Below are 19,014 nucleotides of genomic sequence, written 5' to 3'. Positions count from 1 at the left end.
GGGGGGGGGGGTTGGGTTGCCAACGGACAAGAGTAACTATCAAATATATTGTGTTTACCCCGAGAAGACTACAATTACCATGAAGCCTTGCACGGGCACCTGTGTGCGCATGCGTGTACGTGCCGATTTTTTTTCCTACAAATCATTTTTGGCGATTCTGTTCGGGGGGGGTGGGGTGTTAATCATGACCGGAATATAGAAGATCAGTCAACTATAAGTCACTTTTTAGTGGCTAATACACTCAATTGCGTTTCTAAAAGGGTTTATCTAACCAATTTAATATTAAACACACAGCGCATATTTTCCTCGCATGAATATAGTGATAAGTCAATTACTGTATAAGTCACTTATAAGTCAATAGCATAACATTTTATGTAACGTTTGGATATTAAACACACAGCACATATTTTCCCCGTATGAACATATAAAATCATTGCAACACACCAATATCGCTGAATCAGTGGGAGCCCTGGGCTTGTTTTCCTGCAACAAGATGGTCCTATCGAGGGGTGATGGGAGATGGCGATACTCGAAGGAGGTTCCTTATGTCCAGTCTATTCCGCAATTTAGTTTTTGTTGCATTCATCGCAGAGATATGTTGGAAATGGAAGCAACACTTTCAGTGCTTTCGTGGCTATCTCAGGATATTTAGCCTTGATTTTGATCCAGAATGCCAGCAGAGATGTTATGTCAAGCATACTTTTCAGCCCGCTGTCATTTGTAAGCTCGAGGAGTTGATCTTCTTCCCGCGCTGACATGGATGACACGTTGCATAATGACCTCGCGTGCGTTCAAGCTCAACAGTGGGCGTGACAGGGATTGAGGAAAGATGCAGCTGACTCATATCGCCAAATCATATCGTTTCCTCGCAGCCTGGTACCAGTCCGCGGCCCGGTGGTTGGGGACCGCTGCAGTAAAGGATTCTATATGATGCAGCACATGAATGGGTAATCAAGTGCCAAAGATAAAGGGTCGCAATAGAGTCTGGCTTAAAATCAGGCACTAGATTTTTGAAAACATGTTGCAGAGATAACCAACACAAAAAGGTGATTGCATGGAGCAGTGGACAACCATCAGAAGTGACCAATGCCTCACTTTCAGTGTTGAACTTTGGGTTAATCACTCAATTGTTCGCCAATATGTCCCTGGATTTGCCAAACTGGGATGCCTTTTCTATTCATCTTCTCATGCTGCATCTTGATTTCCTGCACCTTCAACATTTGTGAACTGAGAGAACCTTTAAAACTTGCTCAAAGCATTCTTAATTTTCAGCACAAATGTGATCAACCCATAAATTTAACTGATGAAGGGTTCCGGCCTGAAACGTTGACTGATCGTTCCCACGGATGCTGCCCGACCTGCTGATTTCCTCCAGCGTGTTGTGAGTGCTGCTTTGACCCCAGCATCTACAGAGTATTTTGTGTTAACTGTTGCAATTTCCTTCCCCTCTGTTGGCACCATCCGAGTTTGAAACCAGAATGGATTAATTATGCAAATATTTCTACCAATGCAAAAATTAATATTTGTACAGATATATTCACAGATTCAAGATGTGCCTCTTTAAAGCCAAAATACCTTCGAAGCGTAGACAGTTTTATAATGCCTACTCTTCCTCCTATTTATCTTCCATATACTCTTTTTGCTTTACATGTCAGCCACTTAGGCCATGCTTTCCTCTCGCTGCTTCCATCAGGGAGAAGGTACAGGAGCTACAGGACTCACACCACCGGGTTCAGGAACCCCTCAGCCATCAGGCTCTTGAACCAGAGCGGATATCTTCACTCAAATTCACTTGCCCCATATCTGAACTGTTCTCAAAACCTATGGACTCAATTTCAAGGACTCATCATTTCATGTTCACAATATTTATTACTGTTACTTTTTCTTTTGTTTCCGCTGTATTTGTATAGTTTCATTCCCATTTGCGCATCAGTCGCTTGCCCACTTGTTGGGTGTGGCCTTTCATTGGTCTCATCATATTTCTTGGATTGACTGTGTATACTCCCAAGAACACAAATCTCAGGGCTGTACATGGTGACACACAAGTACTTTGATAATAAAGTCACTTTGAACTTTGAAATTACAGAGAGGATGCTACAGGGAAATCAGTGGGGAATGTGATAGCTCTGAGAGCAGGCGTAGACTTGACAAGCTGAATGGTCTCTGATGCTGTGAGAAAGTATAAAAGTTTTTAAAAATACATTGTAACTTACTTAGGCTACTCCAAAAACACGTTGAAAATCCAGAATGTCTCTCTCTCTCTCAAAGGATTTTAGGTGCAGGGAAGCACCACCACCTTCAGATTCTCCACCAAGAGTCACACTCATCTTGACTTGGAAAAATGTTATTTTTGACTCATGTGGGAATACCTTTACTGAAATGGCTGCAGCAGTTTGTGAAGGCAGTCCACCATCAGCTGCCTGAGGGATTGGCAATAAACCGTGGGCTGGCCGGAGGTAAACACATATCAAAAAATGAATAAAAGTGGCGAAAAAAAATATTGGACCCTTGATTAAAATTAACACCTTCAACTTTAGGCATAAACCAAGGTAAAAAAAAAAGTTATTTGTTTCTATCGTGAAAATGGTATTCTGCTCGATGCAAGTTAGCTCTTAGCAATGTCAATGATCCTTCCCATTCACCTGACAAACCTCTACCATCATGCAGGAGGCACTGTAGCATTAGGACAAGAACTGTTAGGATAGGAAACAGCTTCTATCCCCAGGCCGTGAGATGACTGAACTCCTTGCTACCACTTGGGTCTCATCACTTATGAACTGCCAGTAGCATTATACTGTTTATTTTTTGACTTGCGTTAGTACCTTATGCTAAATGTCAATCTTACAGAACATATTTTACTATTTGTTGCTTTATTTGTGGTAGTATTATTTTATGTGTGTAAGTTCTATGTACTTTTTTTGTGCACCTTGAACTGGAGGAACATTGTTTTATTTGATGGAATACATATATACAGTTGAATGACAATAAACGGAGTTTATTTAGTTTATATATCTTAGCTGGAATTACCTATTATGATTGTTATAATTTAATAGACTAGTGGGCAGAAAGGGTATTTCCTATGTTAGAAGGGGTAACGTTGAGATTTACCATTTGTAAAACTGATAATGCTGAAACTACAGCAATTTATTTGAAAACCCCGACGCAGTTACTACAGCCCACATCTTGCAGCAATATGTTACCATTTACCAGCATAACAGTATATAACTCCCGTACAAACTTTAAGTCCCAAATGTCTGGCAAGTCGCTATTCTGAGTTTGCTTCACGACTAATGAGGGAAAACACCTGTGAGGGACAAAGCACTCATTCACTCAGATTTTTTTAATAATATATTTATGTGCTTTTAAGTGTTAGTAAAATCCTTAATCCATATCAGGTATTTTGGGGAAATGCTTTTGTCATTAACTTGATTTTATTTTTGTTCTTTAAAGGCCATGAGCACCAATGAATGTGTCTGCATTCATTTCTCCTCCGAACTACCCACAGAGTGATATGCCTGTCTGCTCAAAGAGCAACAGAAAAGCAAGCACAGTGCAGTAGGTGTCATGTTACATTTAGGCCACATGGGGCAAGGATGACACATTTCCTTCCCCAAGTGAACCAGAGGTTCTTAAAGACAATCTGGTACAGTAGTTGTATTGTTGATTACAGATGTATTTAATTACTGGAATTTAAATCCCCAGCTGCTGTGCTGTTTGTCTGGGCCTCTGAATATCAGTCCAGACTGCAGCATTATACAATTCAAAGTAGTTGATGCATGTTTCTGAAAGCCTTTGAACATTAGAAAGATTGGTGTGTTTGGCAATTATCTAAGACAGGGTTTGGCTGACATGAGTACCACATTTTTCCTCTTTGCTTGCGGAAGAAACTTTTCCAGATTCATTCCTTCAGTCTTCCTCCCTTCACTGTCTTCTGATTCTCCTCCACCACAAAAGACCCACAAACAAGGCAGCTCCCAACCGTAAATTCCATGGGGGAACTGCACTTGTTAAGTACAAGTGGGCATTAATGATGCAGGATAGTTCATGCTGCCGTAAATTTTGGACTGTTAAAATATGACGCAGTATATGGTGGTTAGCAAACTATTGGAGTGTCTTTCACAGTGGTGAAGATCTGAATATACAGTATAGTATTGACACAAAACAGTTTTGCTGCACTCCAATGTGTCTCTCCTACTGTAAACACAATGTATATTTGTATGAATGTCAAAGATTCCAGCAATACATGTTGAAGATCAGTTGTGTAACAGATTGACAATCAATTAAGTGATCGAAGAAACACGTAACCCTTAACATTTTTTGTCTTAAATTATATCTTAATCAACTTCCCCTCCACAATATGACAAACTTGTATTTAGAAAGCATCTTCAGTGGAGTAAAAACTACCTCATTTCTTTATTCAATTAAAATCAAACAACAAGGAACAGAAGAATAGAAGAAAATGCACATACTGTATTGGTAAAAAAAAAAGTAACCAGCAATCTTCTACTGTTGAGTCTACAATAGGTATACATTCATCATGTTTGATTGGTAAAGGAATCTGAACACATCCTATCACCCTTTCCTCTCCTCAACACAGTCAAATATTGAGAAAGGATCAATAGTGTATAAAGATAAAAACAAAGCGTTTGCACCTTAACAACCTGATAAAACTTTTCACTAGGTCTAAAGATCCACAGTAAGGCATAAAATGGCAAAAAGCTATGGCTAAATTAATGTGATCTTCTACAAGGAACGACTAATTCTAATGCTCTGTTTTGAACTGGTTATGCATTCATTTTAATGAAATTTCATTGGCAGCAAGTAAGCAGAAATGTTACCTGCCCTGAGATTGTAGGTCACTACCTGAACTAACATTACATTCCCAGTTGGTTAACCCTAAACAAAGAGATTCCTGCTGCTAAACTCATTATACAATCAATTCAGGGGTGATCTTGTATCTTTATACACATACACACACACACACACACACACACACACGCACGCACACACACAAATATTTACACAGGAAAAACGCTTAAAGGTAATAATAACTCTCAAAAGACAAACCATTAGTGGAATATGTTGTAATTATTTCATCAGTAACACTCGGCCACTTCTATTTCGATGCATGGATTTAAGATTCTTATATTAATATGTCAACTATATCACACTTTGACATGATCTGCAGATGTCAATTCTTAGGAAATTCAACTGATATTGAGCAATTGAGAGATGGGACACAGCATCTCAATTTTCCTGTTCAACTTGTGGGTACATTTTAACAGCAAATCTTTGTTCAAATATAAGATAGCTTTTTATCTTTGCTGATCAAACTCTTCCCCAATACTGATCATGTCCAGATATACTCAGGGGATTTGAATATTTTAAGAATTGATCTGATGCATTCTTAACAAGTACCAAACGAGAAAGATACAATACTGGTGATTGAACTGCTTCTGGGGAATTCCCCTATTCATCGCTTCATCATCTGTTCTTATTTGATAATATTTTGAAGATTGTTAGAAATTGGAGCTATGCTTTTATCTTGTACTTTGTAATCTGGGAGAACAATGATGCACATTGAAACCCTTCACAGATGAGTGTGAGCAACTTGGTAACAGTATTTTCCATGAATGCCAAGAATCCAACTTACTGTCTAACTTATCATCAGTACAGACAACCATGACCTTCTTATGCATGACTAGGTACAGTACAGACAGGCAAAAAAAACTGCAAGTCTGTACTATCTGTAGATAGGTGGAGGGGTATGTAGTGCTGAGGAAGAAATGCGATTACAGCAGGATTTAGACAAATTGGACAAAGAAGTGACAGATGGAATACAATGATGGGAAAAGTATGATAACGCATTTTGGCTAAAGGAAAGAGAGTGCACACTAAATGGGGAGAAGGTTCAAACATCAGAGGTGCAAAGGGACTTAGGAGTCCTTGTACAAGACTCCCAGCAGGCTAATTCACAGGTTGAGTCTGTGGTAAAGAAGACAAATGCAATGTTGGCATTTATTTCAAGGGGAATAGAATATAAAAGCAAGGAGATAATGTTGAGCCTTTATAAGACACTAGTCAGGCGGCTCTTGGAGCATTGTCAACAGATTAGGGCCCCATATCACAGACAGAATGTGCTGTCGTTGGAGAGAGTCCAGAGGAGGTTCACAAGGATGATTCCAGGAATAAAGGGGTTAACATACAAGGAGCATTAGGCAGCTTTGGGCCTGTACTCACTAGAATTTAGAAGAATGAGGGAGGAATCTCATTGAAACCTATCGTATGTTGAAAGGACTAGATAGGGTGGACGTGGAGAGGATGTATCCTAATGTGGGGGTATTCAGAACTCGAGGGCACAGCCTCAAAATTGAGGGGCAACCCTTTAGAACAGAGGTAAGGAGGAATTTTTTTAGTCAGCGATGAGTAATCCTGTGGAAATCTCTGCCACAGACTGCGGTGGAGGCCAAGTCCATGTGCAAACTTAAGACGAAGTTGATCATTTCCTGATCAGTCAGGACATCAAAGGATATGGCGAGAAGGCAGGTGTGTGGGGTCGAGTGGGATCTGGGATCAGCCACGATGGAATGGCGGGCTGAATAGCCAAATTGTGCTCCTATCTCTTATGGTCTGATGTACTACATGAGGGCAAACCAAGTCTAGGTAACAGAAGATCGTTGCTGTGGAGAGGCACAAGGGACAAAGAAATCCACGCAGCTTGGGGCCAGTATTTTCTGCCATGACAGCACTGACTGGCAGCCTAAACAAGAGGAAGTGAATGGAATAAAACTAGGGGACTTTACAGACAGTATATAGTTTCCACTGGTGTCTGAAGGGGCAACGGCAAGGGGTACCACCATGCGACATTCTTAATTTTTTATTTGATTTGGAAGAGTGATAAGGAAAGGGCAGAAGGGCGGCATTTAGGAGATGATGGTGCCTAACAGCGATTCCTTTGCTTGCATCTTCGGAAACAGCTTTATTTCTATCTATGGTATCTCTTTTTTCTCTTTTCAAGGTTCTTTTGAAGAGCCTGACCTGGAATTACACGCTGACTTCGGTTCTTTGTGGAAATGGGACCGGCTCTCAGGGCCTCACGACCGGCCGCTTTCCGATATGCTGAGGATGCGGCCCGGAAGAATAGTGCGCCTTCAGGGTGCCGGATTTTCATGGCTCTGGAGGCGGGCAGATTCAAGGCCAGTACTGCCGCCACCTGATGTGTCATGGGAGACAGAAGCAGCAAGCTGGCTGCTGGTTGTGTGCCCAGAGACCTGAGTTCTTTGGGCACAGAGCTCGGAAGAAGCAACTCAACAGACTTTTAACACCATAAATCAGCAAGTTGCTTTGCTATGTCTCCCCTCTCGCGGTGAAACGGGGGCACCTCTTTTTCCCTTATTAGGGAGAGAGAGAGCCTGTGATATGTCGAATACCGGGTGAACAAGTAGTCTTTGGGGTACTGCAAGTCTGTGTCTTTATTGATGCTTTGCTGCATGCTTGAGAGTTGGGGGAGGGATGCTGATTCTTTTTTGCTGGTGGGGGAGGGGGGTCATTGCTTTGGGGCTGCTTATGCATGAGAGAGGGGAGTTTGGGGGTCTTTGGGATTCTAAAATCTAATTGTCATTCATTCTTTGGGGCACTCCTCTGTTTTCGTGGACGTTTGCAAAGAAGAAGAATTTCAGGATGTATATTGTATACCTTCCTCTGACATTCAATGTACCTGTTGAAACCTATTGAAAATAAGTCTTTAAATGTCCCTCCAGAATCACAACGATAACTTATCCTCTGTAGCCCAATAATAGAATACAGACAGATGGGCATGGAAAACTCTGCATGCAATTCATATACAGAACATTTGACTTTGGCCATGGCTCATGATGAGGCTTCCATGAGGTTTCAAATGGAACAACTGAGTGGTGAGATACAAGAAGGCAGCTCCAAAATGGTAAGTCTAATAATTCACTTTATGAAGTTTTACAGCATTCTCAAGGCCTTCACTATAAAAGAAAATTAAACAAAACATTTTTAGAAGTCCCAAGAACTGTTATTTTCTGTCATTTTGAGCATTCTTTCATATATTGTGCCGCTTATAACTCAGGTCAAGCCCATTACCTGTTAAGTAAAAACTACAAGAACATTTAAGATCACAAGGACGAAGAATTCAGCAGATGCTGGAAATTCAAGCAACACACATCAAAGTTGCTGGTGAACGCAGCAGGCCAGGCAGCATCTCTAGGAAGAGGTACTGTCGACGTTTCGGGCCGAGACCCTTCGTCAGCACTAATGAAGATCACAAGGCCCATGTTCTTGATTTGGAAACAACACAGCATTTGAAGATACTATGAAGCAGCCCACAGTAACATGTACGCATGATCATTTGAAATTTGAATTTGAAATAATTTGAAACCTATGCCCCTCATAATTTTATACACATTTAAAACAATCCTCTCTGCCTCCAGTATGCCAATGAATGATGTCCTAACCTCCAATCTCTCCCTGTAATTTAGTCCTTCAAGTCCTAGCAACATTCTTATGAATCTTTTCTATACTCTTTCCAGCTTAGTAACATCATTCTAAGAGTAGAGTGAACAAAACTGAACACAATAGTCAATGTGCAGCCTCACCAGCCTTCTAAATCATCACACCATAACCTCTCAACATTTCTGCTTAAGTGCCCTGCATTATGAAGGCTGGCAAGCCAAAAGACTTCTTCACCACCCTGCCTACCCATGGCTCCATTTTCAGTGAGCCATGTGCTTCCATTCCAAGGTACCTCTGTTCTACAACATTCCTCATTCACTGCGGAAAGTCCTCCCTGGATGTGACTTTCTGAAATACAACACTCCGCGCTTCTCTGAATTAAACTCCATTTGCCGTTCCTCGGCACACTTACTTGGCTGATCAAGAGCTCCCTGAATATTTGATAACCTTCATCGTCCACTCCACTACCTATTTTAGCATCATTTTAAAAATTTCCCTGTATATTCTTATCCAAATTGTTCAACACAAACCAAGCAGGACTCTGCTCAATGCTCATTTTGTGTTAAGCTTCAAATCACAAGGCATTCAAACTTCACTCCCTGAGCATTTGGAACTTTATAATTCACTGATGTACATCTGTCATCCTTCCCATAGATTGTCAATGCAACAAACAGTGCAGACGCGATGCTAGTAATCACTCCATCCTAGGTATTTATTGCATGCTTTGTGCTTAAGGCAATGCTCGGGAGTGCATCTTACACACACACAAAAATTGCACAGGTAATATAGAACTGCTTGTTGTGGTAATATGCCAATTGAACTGGCACAAGGCTCATTCACCATCAAGAGCTGTTTTTTATGCTGTTTCATTGTCCCATGGAACCACACTCACAACTATTTTCAGTCATTTAAAGTTTCCAGACTTGAAGTATCTCTTGTCCCTGTGTGCCTTGTCATCAGCCCCTTACCCACTGCACAGTGAAAAATACATTAGCTCATGTTCTGTCTTCAAAAATTGTGTTAAAGCTTTTCTTCCAAGCAAAAGCACTAGTATCTTTCCATGTGTTAGATCCATTTATGCTGCCCTCCTGGCAATTCAAAAGTCTATAAAAACCCATCAATGCCATCCTCACCATCAAATTTTAAGATTCTGATTAGATTTAGAGTCATTACTGTATTAGACCGTGGGCACAATTTACTCACCCAGTCTGAACGAGCTACAAATCGACCAGTTTTCACACGTTCGGGCTGTTATCACTCAACCTTGTTCAGCGTCTCTGTTGAGTTACTGCTCCTTGTTTTCCTCTGACTTCAACTGATTCGGATTCTGTTCTCCACCTCAGCAAGCCTGTGACCTTCATCTACATATTGTTAACAATCTACTTTGCTCTTCCTTTATGCTGCTGGAAAACTCTCTTTCCACACTGCTGTTGTTCTAACTCAGTACACGCTTCATATTCACTTCCTGAAAATAATTGTTTTCTAAAGGACATTTTTCACAGAAGTGTCATCTGATACATTCCCAGCAATGCTTTAAGATGAAAACTCGACACAGGAAATTAAAACTTGAAACAATGTTCATCAAATCCTTAATATTTTCCTGAACTGCAATACAATGATGCTCTTGAGTTTCCCTGCCTATGTTTGCTGTCGGGATAGAGCAAGTACATATTTAAATTCTTTCAAGTTGATAGAAAATCAAAATGAATTAGCACTTCGAGATTATTTGTTTCCCAATTGACGATGAAAGATAATTGACATCCTTGAGTCATTCCATAAAACATTAATCAAAAGTAAAGTGGATGCTATAACTGCATAGTAAAGATAGATGACTGTTACCACTGACTATATTTTGCTGGAGATTTTGGCAATATGCTCATCAACAAGTTCAACAAAACAAACTAATTGAAATGCAAACAACAGGAATTCTGCAGATCTGGAAATTCAAGCAACACACATCAAAGTTGCTGGTGAACGCAGCAGGCCAGGCAGCATCTGTAGGAAGAGGTGCAGTCGACGTTTCAGGCCGAGACCCTTCGTCAGGACTAACTGAAGGAAGAGTGAGTAAGGGATTTGAAAGTTGGAGGGGGAGGGGGAGATCCAAAATGATAGGAGAAGACAGGAGGGGGAGGGATGGAGCAAAGAGCTGGACAGGTGATAGGCAAAAGGGGATACGAGAGGATCATGGGACAGGAGGTCCGGGAAGAAAGACAAGGGGGGGGGGGAACCCAGAGGATGGGCAAGAGGTATATTCAGAGGGACAGAGGGAGAAAAAGGAGAGTGAGAGAAAGAATGTGTGTATAAAAATAAGTAACAGATGGGGTACGAGGGGGAGGTGGGGCCTTAGCGGAAGTTAGAGAAGTCGATTTTCATACCATCAGGTTGGAGGCTACCCAGACGGAATATAAGGTGTTGTTCCTCCAACCTGAGTGTGGCTTCATCTTTACAGTAGAGGAGGCCGTGGATAGACATGTCAGAATGGGAATGGGATGTGGAACTAAAATGTGTGGCCACTGGGAGATCCTGCTTTCTCTGGCGGACGGAGCGTAGATGTTCAGCAAAGCGGTCTCCCAGTCTGCTTCGGGTCTCGCCAATATATAAAAGGCCACATCGGGAGCACCGGATGCAGTATATCACCCCAGCCGACTCACAGGTGAAGTGTTGCCTCACCTGGAAGGACTGTTTGGGGTCCTGAATGGTGGTAAGGGAGGAAGTGTAAGGGCATGTGTAGCACTTGTTCCGCTTACACGGATAATTGAAATGCTATTTTATAGGCAAGGTCCTTTTCTTAAATGTATAAACTGCCTGAGGGAACTGTCCTTCCCTCAATCACAGGACTCTACAGAGAGTGGTGCGGACAGCCCAACACATCTGCAGATGTGATCTTCCCACTGTCCAGGACATCTACAAGGACAGGTGTGTAAAAAGGGCCCGTAGGATCATTGGGGACCTAAGTCACTCCAACCACAAACTGTTCCAGCTGCTACCATCCGGGAAACGGTACCGCAGCATAAAAGCCAGGGCCAACAGGTTCCTGGACAGCTTCTTCCACCAGACCTTCAGACTGACTAATTCATGCCAATACCATTGTATTTCTATGTTATATTGACTGTCCTATTGTACATACAATTTATTGTAAATGACTATAAATTGCACATTGCACATTTAGACGGAGATGTAACATAAAGATTTTTACTCATTTACACAAAGGATGTAAGAAATAAAGTCAATTCAATTCCAGCAACACACACAAAATGCTGGTGGAACACAGCAGGCCAGGCAGCAATTATAGGAAGAAGTACAGTCAATGTTTCGGGCCAAGACCCTTTGTCAGGACTAACTGAAAGAAGAGATAGTAAGAGATTTGAAAGTGGGAGGGGGAAGGGGAGATCCGAAATGATAGGAGAAGACAGGAGGGGGAGTGATGAAGCTAACAGCTGGAAAGTTGATTGGCAAAAGGAATACAGAGCTGGAGAAGGGGGAGGATCATAGGACGGGAGGCCTAGGGTGAAAGAAAGGGAGAGGGGAGCCCAGAGGAAGATGGAGGGCAGGCAAGGAGTGACTGTGAGAGGGACAGAGAGAGGAAAGGGGGGGGGGGGGGGGGGATAATAAATAAATAAATAAGGGATGGGGTAAGAAGGGGAGGAGCGGCATTAACGGAATTTAGAGAAATCAATGTTCATGCCATCAGGTTGGAGGCTACCCAGACGGAATATAAGGTGTTGTTCCTCCAACCTGAGTGTGGCTTCATCTTGACAGTTGAGGAGGCCGTGGATAGACATATCAGAATGGGAATGGGACATGGAATTAAAATGTGTGGCCACTGGGAGATCCTGCTTTCTCTGGCAGACAGAGCGTAGGGGTTCAGCGAAAGAGTCTCCTAGTCTGCGTCAGGTCTCACCAATATATAGAAGGCCGCATCGGGAGCACCGGACACAGTATATCACCCCAGCCGACTCACAGGTGAAGTGTCACCTCACCTGCAAGGACTGTCTGGGGCCCTGAATGGTGGTGAGGGAGGAAGTGTAAGGGCATGTGTAGCACTTGTTCCGCTTACAAGGACAAGTGCCGGGAGGGAGATCGGCAGGAAGGGATGGGGGGACAAATGGACAAGGGAGTTGCATAGGGAGCGATCCCTGCAGAAAGCAGAGAGATGGGGAGGGAAAGATGTGCTTGGTGGTGGAATCCTGTTCAATTCCGATTTTAAAACCTAAACTAACCATTTCTGCATTTCATGGTCAACTTTGTCTCTCTCTCTCTCTTTCATGCTTCTGTCAGCATCTTACTTGCTGAACTTCGTCAGTCTTCTTTCTATTCACTTCTTCCAACCTTAAGCCTCTATATCTTTCTTATTTCTTTCATCCCCTATTCTTGATTTCATTTCCTCTCCATCAGGAATTCCCCTTGAACATTTATTTGCAGCTCTCATTGTCCTTTCAGCCTTCTTTATTTCTATTCTCTTCCACTTTCACTGCTTTTTCTAAATGTTTGTTTCCTGTTTTTTTAAAATTTTGTTTCTATTCCATTTTGGTCTCCTGCATTGCTCAGTCATATTAAAATTTAATCCTGTTGTTTTTTTTATTGTTGCTGGAGCAGCCACACAAAGAAGCAGTGGGAGATGGCATGGAAAAGATGGGAGAGTCAATTTGCCGAGGGGCAGAGCTTGAAACTGATCCCCATAGCATGTGTTTAAATAGAGCAAAACAAATCATAAACACAAGAGATTCTACAGATGCTGGAAATCCTTAGCAACATACACAAAATACTGCAGGAACTCAGCAAGTGAGACTGCATCAATGGAGAAGAAACAGTTAATGTTTCAGGCCAAGATCCTTCATCAGGACTGGAAAGGAAGGGGGAAGAAGCCAAAATAAGAAAGAGGGAGGAGGGGAAGGAGTACAAGCTAGCAGGTGATAGTTGAAACTCGGTGGGGGGAAGTTCAGTAGATGGGGATGGGTGGATGAAGTCAGAAGCTGGGAGGTAATAGGTGGAAGAGGCAAAGGGCTGAGGAGGAAGGAACTTGATTTGAGAGGACAGTGAACCATGGGAGAAAGGGAAAGATGAGAGGCAGCAGAGGGAGCTGATGAGCAGGTAAGGAGAATGGGGAATGGGAAAAGAGAGAAGGCCGAGGAAGGAGAAATTACTGGAAATTGATACACATGCCATCAAGTTGGAGTCTACTCAGGGGAAATATGAGATGTAACTAATCCAACCTGAGAGTGGCCTTATGGTGACCGTAGAGGAGGCCATGGACTGACATGTTGGAATCAATACCTGCTATGTACAGTTTGATAGGCAGAACTATGTCACACCCACACAGGTTCCCACATCTCCGGATGACGCTGTAATTTCAGTCTCCAAGGCTGCCATTCAGGTATCCTTCAAAAGGCACCTGGCCCTGACGGAGTACTAAATATCTACACAGACCAACCGGCTAGAGTATTTACGGACATAGTGAACCTCTTGCTTCTGCAGTCTGAGGATCCCTCTGCTACAAGAAGGTGTCTATTGCAACAGTAAGTATTACACGCATATCCTGTTTTCATTATTCATTCTTGTTATGTGTACTCAATGTGAAAACAAAAACATGCTCTATTGAATTGAAAATTGTAAGTATTTGCTCAAATTTGAGATGCCTTTGAGTGAAAAATCCTGCAGAAGGTAGTGAATTTAGCCCAGTACATCACATTTAAAACCCTCCCAACCATTGAGCACATCTATATGAAATGTTGCCGTAAAGAAGCAGCAACCTTCATCAACAATCCTCAGCAGCCAGGCCATGCTCTTTACTCACTGCTGCCATCAGTTAGAAGGTACAGGTGCCTCAGGACTCAGGTTCAAGAACAGTTACTGCTCCTCATCCATCAGGTTCTTGTATAAAAGAGGATAACTACACTCATTCTATTTCTCCGATGGTTTCACATTAAGGCTCTTTATCTTGTAATTTCATGCTCATTCTTTATTGTTATTTATTTATATTTGCATCTGCACTGTTTGTCATTCATTGATCCCGTTTACAGTTACCATTCTATAGATTTGCTAAGTATGCCTGCAGGAAAAAGAATCTCAGGGTTGTATGTGGTGACATGAGTGTACTCTGATAATAAATTTTACTTTGAACTATTCTTTTAACTTTGAGATGAAGGTAGTAGCCTTAAAATAGTAAGGCTTTGCCTGCTGTTGGCGACCGAGGTTGAGGTCGAATCGTTCGGACAGAGATGGCACTCAGTACTCAGTGTCGGAGAGCTGATCAGAGCTCAAAGTTTTCGGATGACTCAGTCGGACTGTGGTCAGCATGGCAGGGAGAGTTTTTCTTCCTTCTCCCGTCTGCGTGAGATGTGGGACATTTGAGAGACTTTTGAACATTTACTGTGCTCATGGACTTCTTCATCAAGTTATGGTATTGTTGCACTGTTGTAACTATATGTTATAATTATGTGGTTTTATTCAGTTTTTTCAGTCTTGGTCTGTCCTGTGTTTTGTGATATCACACCGGAGGAAATATTGTATCATTTCTTAATGCATGCATTACTAAATGACAATAAAAGAGGACTACATGTCTTCATAATCTAATGGAACCGTACTAGTAACAAGCTTGTTGAAAGGGAACAATTCATGCACACATTTTATGTCTTTGACATAGTAAAGTACCCAACTACTCTACAGCATAGAAGCCCCATACAAAGGTATCAGGACAGTGACCAAAGTTCAGAGTAAGTGTTACATAGGTGGAAAACTTAATGAGGATGTGTCTACGCTAATGTCCCTCAAGGAAAAGTTATTGGCCCAGATCCTGCTGACATCTAGCCAGCAGTCCCATAAGTACAGAATACCCCTGGAGGTTAGATGGTGGCACATCAGATGTCCTACTTTCTCCCTAGACTTGCCCCTTGATTTTGGATGCGGCTTCTCTTCACTTAAAAAAATAAGTGAAGCAAAGTTATTTGCTTTCTTATAACATCCTTTATTTTAGTCAATACTTATGATTTTATTTAACTTACATGTGCATTATTTTTAGTTAAATGGTTTTTTAAAATTAATTACATTTCAGTTGTTTCTGATGTCTCTATCCTTTGGGGGAGGAGAGGAAGCTGTCCGAAGACAATGTGTGTGGCTCCAATGTCTGCCACCCAAAGCCCAATCACTGCTGTCGGGCTAACAGCTGCAGTACTGACATCTACTGAGACACTGGAAGACATGCAGCCACAAATGGTACAACCAAGGAATCAGTGCACGATTCATCTCGTGTAGACTTCTGACTATTATATCACCCAAAATAATCTCACCCTCCTTTCTACTGTAATGTTCTTAAACATTGATTAAAATTAAAAGTCCTGCAACTGCAGTTTATAAAGGATTGAAACACAGCTGATAATTTAGGCAAGGCTCACTGTTCAAAGCCCTTTAGAGGATAAATAATTAAAATAAGGTTTGCATTTGTACAGCCCCTTCCATAACCATTAGAGGTCCCTAAACGCTTTACAGCCAATGAAGAACTGCTTGAAGTGCAGAGCTTACTGGAATGCTGCCAATATGCATGCATCAGCAACGTGATAATGAGTAGATAATCTGTTTTACTCATGATGGTTGAAGGATAAATATTGGCCAGGGCATCAGGTGTAATTCAACTGTTCTTTTTCAAAACTATACCATGAATCTTTTACATTCCCTTGAGGGCCCTGACAGGGCCTGAGTTTAATGACTCAACAGAAAGACTGTGCCTCCAGCCTCGCAACACTTCCCCAGAAATTTTATAGAGTTTTGTACAAGTTGCTCAAGTTGTGACCCAACTGAAAGTAATTAACTAAATTGACACAGAATTTATATTTTGACAATGACCAATATAGAAAAGGAAAATCTAAAAAGATGAGGATACCATATAAATAAGGCAAGAAAGAATTCCTGTGCCTGGCCAGAGGAAAGGATGCCCTGGGGTTATTGCTGACTAGCTTTCATTCCCATTCTGTGCACTACCCTACATACTGGGAGGGGAAGGTGATGCTTTACAGACTGTGTTCCATTGATTGTGAGTTGGCATTGGTATATTAGACCAGAGGAAATGATATGATTTGGCGATATGAAACGATATGAGTCAGCTGCAGCTTTCCTCATTCCCTGTCACACATTGTTGATCGTGAACACCCCCCACCCCCGTCAGCCGGTCCGCAAGAATATTGTCAATATTAAACTGGTCTGTGGTCCAAAAGAAGGTTGGGGACCCCCATATTAGACCATAAGACCATAAGATACAGGAGCAGAAGTAGGCCATTCAGCCCATTGAGTCTGCTGTGTAATTCATTTATGGTCTGATACAGCTCTTCCAGTCATACCCACTCTCCTGCTTTCACCCCATACCTTTTGATGCCCTGGCTAATCAAGAGCCTACCTATCTCTGCCGAAAATACACCCAATGACTTAGCCTCCACAGTCACTCGTGGCAACAAATTCCACAGATTTACCACCCTCTGACTAAAATAATTTCTCTGCATCTCAGTTCTAAGAGGACATCCTTCAATCATGAAGTCGTGCCCTCTTGTCCGAGAATCCCCTATCATGGGAAATAACTTTGCCATATCTAATCTGTTCAGGCCTTTTAACATTTGGAATGTTTCTATGAGATCCCCCCCCCCTCATTCTCCTGAACTCCAGGGAATACAGCCCAAGAGCTGCCAGACATTCCTCATATGGTAACCCTTTCATTCCTGGAATCATTCTCGTGAATCTTCTCTGAACCCTCTCCAATGTCAGTATATCCTTTCTAAAATAAGGAGCCCAAAACTGCACACAATACGCCGTGTGGTCTCATAAGTGCCTTGTAGAGCCTCAACATCACATCCCTGCTCTTAAATGCTGTACCCCTAGAAATGAATGCCAACATTGCATCTGCCTTCTTCCCAACCGACTCAACCTGGAGGTTAACCATAAGGGTATTTTGCACAAGGACTCTCAAGTCCCTTTGCATCTCTGCATTTTGAATTTTCTCCCCATCAAAATAATAGTCTGCCCGTTTATTTCTTCCACCAAAGTGCATGACCATACACTTTCCAACATTGTATTTCATTTGCCAATTCTTTGCCCATTCCCCTAAATGATCTAAGTCTCTCTGCAGACTCTCTGTTTCCTCAACACTACCCATTCCTCCACCTATCTTTGTATCATGAGCAAATTTAGCTACAAATCCATTAATACCGTTGTGCAAATCGTTAACATACTTTCGAAAAAGCAGTGGTCCCAACACTGACCCCTATAAGACTCCACTGGTAACCGCCAGCCAGCCAGCCAAAATAGGATCCTTTTATTCCCACTTTCTGTTTTCTGCTGATCAGGCAATGCTCCACCCATGCTAGTAACTTCTCTGTAGTCCCATGGGCTCTTATCTTGCTAAGCAGCCTCACGTGCTGCACATTGTCAAAGGCCTTCTGAAAATTCAAGTACACCACATCTACTGTATCTCCTTTGTCTACCCTGCTTGTAATTTCCTCAAAGAATTGCAGTAGGTTAGTCAGGCAGGATTTCCCTTTCAGCAAACCATGCTGGCTTTGGCCTATCTTGTCACGTGCCTCCAGATATTCAGTGATCTCATCCCTAACTATCTATTCCAACAACTTCTCAACCACTGATGTCAGGCTAACAGGTCTATAGTTTACTTCCTGCTCCCTCCCACCTTTCTTAAATAGCAGAGTAACAGTTGCAATTTTTCAGTCATCCAGTACAGTGCCAGAATCTATCGATTCTTGAAAGATCATCATCAATGCCTCCGCAATCTCTCTAGCTACTTCCTTCGGAACTCGAGGGTGCATTCCATCAGGTCCAGGAGATTTATCCACCTTCAGACCATTAAGCTTCCTGAGCACCTTCTCAGTCATAATTTTCACTGCACAAACTTCACTTCCCTGACACTCTTGAATGTCCAGTATACTGCAGACGTCTTCCACTGTGAAGACTGATGCAAAATACGCATTCAGTTCCTCTGCCACCTCTGCATCTTTCATTACAATATCTCCAGCGTCCTTTTCTATTGGTCCTATATCTACCCTCCATTCTCTTTTACCCTTTATATACTTAAAAAAGCTTTTAGTATCTTCTTTGATAGTAGTCGCCAGCTTCCGCTTATAATTCATCTTTTCCTTCCGAATGACCTTCTTAGTTTCCTTCTGCAAATATTTAAAAGCTTCCCAATCTTCTATCTTCCCACTAGCTCTGGGTTCCTTGTATGCCCTCTCTTTTGCTTTTACTTTGGCTCTGACTTCACTTGTCAGCCACGGTAGTGTCCTTCTTCCATTTGAAAATTTCTTCTTATTTGAGCTATATCTGTCTTGCACAGCTATATTTGAGCTATATCATTTCTCGCAAAAACTCCAGCCATTGCTGCTCTGCTGTCTGTCCTGCAAATGTCCTTTTCCAGTCAACTTCGGCCAGTTCCCCTCTCATGCCATTGTAATTTCCTTTATTCCAATGAAATACCAATACATTGGATTTTATTTTTTCCCTCTCAAACTTCAAAGTGAACATTGTGATCACTGTTCTCTAAGGGTT

This window comes from Mobula birostris, chromosome 15, assembly GCF_030028105.1.
Source record: "Mobula birostris isolate sMobBir1 chromosome 15, sMobBir1.hap1, whole genome shotgun sequence".
Taxonomy (NCBI): Eukaryota; Metazoa; Chordata; class Chondrichthyes; order Myliobatiformes; family Myliobatidae; genus Mobula; species Mobula birostris.
Note: the sequence above shows the minus strand (reverse complement) of the source record.